Here is a 6,630-nt window from a genome sequence, read left to right as displayed (position 1 = left end):
TCTAACTTTCTAAAGGAAAAAAAACTAAACTTCAGGAAGTTCTGTTTGAGTTCACACTGAAAACACCACATTTTTTGCTGCCGTTTTTCTTAAAATTCTGTTAATTTCATAAATTCTCTGACAAAATAAATGTAAAACTGGGACTTTAAATGAGCTAGATGGAAACTTTAGGTTCTCCTGTTTAAAATGATATATGGCACTTGATGCTTGCTGCTAGAATAGGTTAGAAAAACAAAAACAATTACAGGTGAGTCAGGCGCCCCAAAAATGTTCTTTAAGGGTTAAAACAGGCGTTAGGTTGGCACTCCTCCAAAGTTTCCCAGATCCTTCTCCAGGCAGGTGCAAGCGGTCCACCTCTAACTGTCCTTTAACCCCTGTAAACTCAACTAAGATGACTGAGTTCATTTAAAGTTCTAGGAGTCCTCTATAGCGCACACACATAATCGCACTTTTCTGCTCCTCTCAACATGGGCTGGCACAGTCACATATACATAACTAATTACTGTACATCTATGCCAAAACAATATAAGCCATCTTTTACAAACAAAATAAATAACAACATTGAATGCAATGCATTATATCCAATACATTGGCTAAATATGTGTAACAAAAAGGCATCTACAATAAACAAGGAGGCAGGTAATTGCATTTTCTTGATATTACAACAAAATAAAGAGTGTTTCAGCAGATCTGTTAATATTGATGAGCCTCAGACTATCAACACTCATTCAACAAGTCATTCAGGATCATCAGCAGATCATCTCACTTTATTCTGAGTGTTTGCTGTTAGAAACACATTATTTGAGTCAGGATACATGACAAAAGCCTATAAAACTGCTCAAAAGCAATAGAGGAGTGACTGACAGAATGCTTTAGACCCGAGAATAATAGGATTGATAATATAACATACTTTGTCAGAAGAAAGTTATAGGTTATTTCGGAAAACAAACTGTTTTGCACAAAGCTTTGCGATATGCAGCAGAAAAATGTAATTGAAAAATGTGCAGTACGAAAAAAAGTTTTTTACAGCAAATCATAAGGATATAAGATGGGATAAAGATTGAGGAGACATTAAATTATAATAATTTAACTAATGTAAATTAAAAAGATAAAGAGAAAAATAAACAATACAATGACAAACGTCAGGTTGTGTAGATAAAATTGGATAATAAGAATTAACTACTTGTTACTGATAGTATTACTAATATAACTGTAAATAGTGTTGTTTCTGTTACTGTTTGTATTTTAATTGTAATATGATATGTAACTGCAATCGCTCATTTCTTAGACTGGGCAAATGTAGGCTATATTGTCCATCTACAGTATGAACTGATTGTTTGTTCTTTACTGTTATTGTGAAGCGTCCTTGAGTTTGGGAAAGACGCAATGTAAATTAAACATGATTATCAACTAAACCTTTTAAAGATTTACTTACTAAGAGATATATATATATATATATATATATATATATATATATATATATATATATATATATATATATATTATACATAAAAAGGGTTGATAAACATACAGTATGGTTATTAGAAAATGAGCTTTGGAGTAAGAAAAGGGTGATTTTAGTGGAATGAGAAAGGAAGGAAGGTAGAATTACATTAAGGGAAAAGACATTGTATCTTATCAACAATGTAAAATAACTAATTAAAGACCAAGAAAAAAAAAAGAATGAAAGAGTATAAATTATTTCTAACATGCTTTTTTATTTAAAAAGAGTGAAACAATATAAAGAGATAGGTTTCTTATCTATATTTGTGATAACTGAGTTAAAGATCCTAAAATGGAACAGAACAAACTCATTCTAGTGTGTGTGTGTGTGTGTGTGTGTGTGTGTGTGTGTGTGTGTGTGTGAGTGAGTGAGTGACAGCAAGAATGCAGATTTACGGGGTAATAAAACTACTGATAACGTGTCTCTGGATGGAGCAAAGTTAAAGAGAATAAAGTAAGCAAAGTTGAACGTGAAAAAAAGTGTTCAATAACGTGTGTCATATATGATACAAAGCTAAATATGAAATGAGACTGGACATGGCAGAGCAAGTAAATGAGGCTGTAAACTAATTATGTAAATTTGTTGGCAATGCCTTGGATATCTAACACCGTAAGTATACGAATTAAGAAAACCCTTGACAGAAGGGGAATATGTGTTAGTAGTTTTTTAGAAGGGGAATAAAGCCCAATTTAAAGAGAAAAATCTTCTAACACATAAAACAAGAACTTGAGAAGCAAAAACTGAAGAGTGTTTAAGAAGGAGCCGAATGATTAATGGCGTATATTTCACAACACGGTCATAAAAACTCACTTGCGGTGGCCTCCTCCCCCTCTCTACCGCTGCTCATGTGCGTTTGTTTTGATCAGAGCAAGCCAACTGTATCGTGTGGAGCTATGTCTACCGAGGTGGGTAATCTGGTAATGCATCACACATGCGTGGGTGTTTATGTCGAATTGCCGTAAAGCAATTTGTGTTTCGCGCTCGTTCTCATTCTCGCTTCTCAGGAGACTTCCAATATCTATCTTGCCGGGACGGTAGTCCCCAAGTTGCAAGGTTGGTTTTCTATGGGGTGAGATTTCGGTCACAATTCTGCGTGCGCAAGATCACATTTTGAGCGTGGAAAAGGGCATTTCGCACGCGCGTGAACTGAGTTTTGCGGAGAAATGTTCGTCTCGCAGATAAGAAAATATTGCGAGCGAACGAAAATCAATTTTGCATTTAAAATAAGTATTTGGATGTGCGCGGACGTTCTCTTTCGCGTGTGCAAAGTTTCACTTTCTTGGTGAAATTTCTTGGTCATACCAGCCGTGAGCGCTCTCTAAGCGCAGACGGCTCGCTTGCTCAACACAACCATAGACTGTAAAAAAATATGGACGTAGTGTCCGTGACGTCACCCGTAGGTTTCTGAAGAGCATTTTTGAAGCCTAAAGTGGGCGGAGCCGGCCGTCGCCATCTTGGCCTTGCGTCACTCCCGGATAACAGAAAATAGACAAACAGGCGGGGCGTGAGTGGAGCTGAGGAGCCTGGCCTGGCTATCTGAAATCACCTAGCTCGACGTGATCGAGTTAGCTGATGATGTAAAGCCAATTAAACGTTCCTATTTTTGCCCTTCGAAATATTATAATAGTTAAAAGACATGGCTACAAGTGAGACTGTGTATTACTTCGAGAGTGTTTGTGTGTGACAGTGATTTATGTGCATACATGTCCGTCACTCTTTCATGGTCCGTCAGCGCGGCATTGCTCAAGTTCGTAGAGAGCTTATTCAGTCCATTTTAAATTCTGATTTTGGCCGTCTCTCAAATCGGTTAAACCATAGATATATTGCCTTTGAAGTGCAAGTAAATGCGCTAGAAAATCCGCGCTCATTCATGTGCATTTATTGCATGGAAGGAGAAAGCGCCGACGCCTGCATGATTTCATCTGACGGTACATAAGCATATTATAATCCATCTGTTCCGTGAGAGCAGAACGAACGAGTATTTATTGACGTTTTAAATTTGAAAACCCCAAAAAGCAACGAAATTGTCAGACATCCATTAGTGCAGGTTCACGGAGGAAAACAACTGAAATACAGCGCTGGTTGTTCTCTCGAACGGTAACGACGGAATCCAAAGACGTGGGCTTTGTACCCAAGTATTAAATTGTATGAAATAATCCCGAAAAAAAGCACAAACACTGCAGAGATGGCAAGTTCAGCAGCAACATTTGCTGAGGTGAAGTGACGGCTAGTAACAGCAGACAAACGGCTAGCACCGACAGCGGCAATCCATCTGTCACTCAAGTGGCCACTGGCCACACCCTTAAATTTAAATATTAATCAACTAAACGGACGAGTTATAAAATAATTCACCCCCCTCACAGTTGTTATGAAGGGCAAAATTAGCTGTATAGACCAAAGCCACATAGAGATCCAGGCTGTAAACATATTTTTTTCTGCTGTAAAGTTGGTAATTTTAACATGGGGGAGATACAGATTTGACTCACTTCTGCAGCCAGGCCAAGCGGCCAGTCAACGAATTGCAGTTTAACTCACTTCCGTGTTGGTTTCAAGAGAGAGACGAGGAGGTTGCCGCTTGAACACAACCCAGCGTTACAATATGCCATAATTCCAGCCAATCAGAGATGAGACTGCTAAATTCTGATTGGCTGGCTTGAAAACCAATCACAAGACTCCCTGCATCACCTACTGCGGATTCAGAGAACTAGTGCAGTTGAGAGTAAAGTTGGCAGTAAATTCACAGATTCGAACTTCCCGGGTCAATAACTCGTGAGCTAAACGTTGTTACTGCACAAATGACACCTCTTTTTATAACAACACTTATTTTGTATAAATACCGGTTTGCATATATTCTTTATGATTATTATTTATGAAAAATATTCAATAATTTCACTGTAATTCACTGTATTGTTGGCAAATTCAGTTCACATCACTGCTGTCCTGATGGTTATACAACAACACTTATTTTGGTAAAATATATAGGCCTATTTTAAATTGTATATACAATTGTACTGTAAATGTATAATTTTTATGAAAATATTCAATAACTTCACTGTAATTCACTGTATTGTTGCCTAATTTAGTTCACACATCACTGCTGTCCTGAAGGTTATACTACAACACTTATTTTGGTAAAATATATATTTTAAATTTTATACAATTGTAAATGTATAATTTTTATGATTTTTATGAAACATATCTTTACTGTAATTCACTGTATTGTTGCTAAATTCAGTTCACACATCACTGCTGTCCTGATGGTTATACAACAATCGAATCTGTGAATTTACTGCCAACTTTACTCAACTGCACTTCTCTTCCGACAAACATTACTTTTCTGGTCCCTTTTGTACAAACACAATTTTTCTCCCAGTAGGTGTTTTATATGGAACAATAGTAATATCATTCATAATAAAAAATCTTTGTACATGGAGAATTGGGTCCAACACAACATTTTAATTGTTAGCCAACTAATTGACAAAAATGGGCAATTTTACACCTACCCTAATTTTATTTCAAAATATGGTTTATTTGTAAATGAAAAAGAATTTAACAAAGTAATTAAGGCTATTCCTAATGGCATACTAATATTAAACAAATTTTCAGATGTAGATATCAATAATACATCTTTACAAAATCCTCAACTCTTTGTAAATGGTCTCTCTTTATTTGATAAAGGTTTTAATAACAACTTTATAAGAAACTCCTTTAATGTTGGATCCAGTCCTCCATGTAAATCAAAGTGGCTTAAACCTTATTGTATATCTTGGCGCAACATTTGGACTATGCCCTATAAGTTTATTATTTCTAATAAAGTCAAAGAAGTAATGTACAAAATGATTCATAGATGCTATCCTGTAAATGCAACCATTAGTAGATATATTCACGCTGTTTGTGATAAGTGCACTTTTTGTAACACATCACTTGAAGACAGAAAAAGGGCAATATAAAAATAAATGTTCAATTTCTTTTTGGACTGACTTTAAAATAGAAATGACCAAAAAAAATGAACAGATGTCTTGATTTAGACCCTCATGACATTTTACTTTGTTTCAAAAACCCTTTTTTTTCTGAAAAACAAAATTATATAATTAATCTTTTTATCATTTTGGCGAAATTTTATATTCATAAGACAAGAATAACTCAAAAGAAAACCTCCTACGGTATATTGCCTTCTATAACACTGATCTAACAATATATTTTGAAACTCTTTCAAACATGAGATCACAAAATAAAAAGCTTATAAAAACAATACAAATATTAAAGCTTTTCAAATACATATAAATGCCCTGATATTTTATACTTATATTTTTGTATTTGTTCTTATGTTTATGTTTATTTTATAATAATAATAATAATTATTATTATTATTATTATTATTATTATTTTGGTAAAATATTTTGAGCTGTATTGTCAATACTTTGTAACCATTTTGGTTTTTTTTTTGCATTGTACTGAAATGTTTTTGTATTTGAACTGACTAAAAAAAAAAAAAAAAAAAAAAAAAAAAACTAGTTCTCTTCCGCAGTAGGTGATGCAGGGAGTCTTGTGATTGGTTTTCAAGCCAGCCAATCAGAATTTAGCAGTCTCATCTCTGATTGGCTGGAATTATGGCATATTGTAACGCTGGGTTGTGTTGAGCAAGCGAGCCGTCTGCGCTTAGAGAGCGCTCACGGCTGGTATGAAAGGAGCAAGAAAGTGAAACTTTGCACACGCGAAAGAGAACGTCCGCGCACATCCAAATACTTATTTTAAATGCAAAATTGATTTTCGTTCGCTCGCAATATTTTCTTATCTGCGAGACGAACATTTCTCCGCAAAACTCAGTTCACGCGCGTGCGAAATGCCCTTTTCCACGCTCAAAATGTGATCTTGCGCGCGCAGAATTGTGACCGAAATCTCACCCCATAGTTTTCCGCCTGGGAACGCTGGGGGGAGCGGGGAAAGTCACCAATATCACCAGAATAGGTGGTTTAACCATCCAAATGATTTCTAGACAGTTTTATTAAGTTAAAAAAGTTACCAAGTTCTGCTTTAAAACCTGTATTGAGTCAATCTACTGGACATCAGTGAGTCTCTCTCACATTTGCTGCAGTCTCAAACATGATCCAGTTATGATATTGTGA

Source organism: Rutilus rutilus (genome assembly GCF_951802725.1).
Source record: "Rutilus rutilus genome assembly, chromosome: 1".
Lineage (NCBI taxonomy): Eukaryota > Metazoa > Chordata > Actinopteri > Cypriniformes > Leuciscidae > Rutilus > Rutilus rutilus.
Note: the sequence above shows the minus strand (reverse complement) of the source record.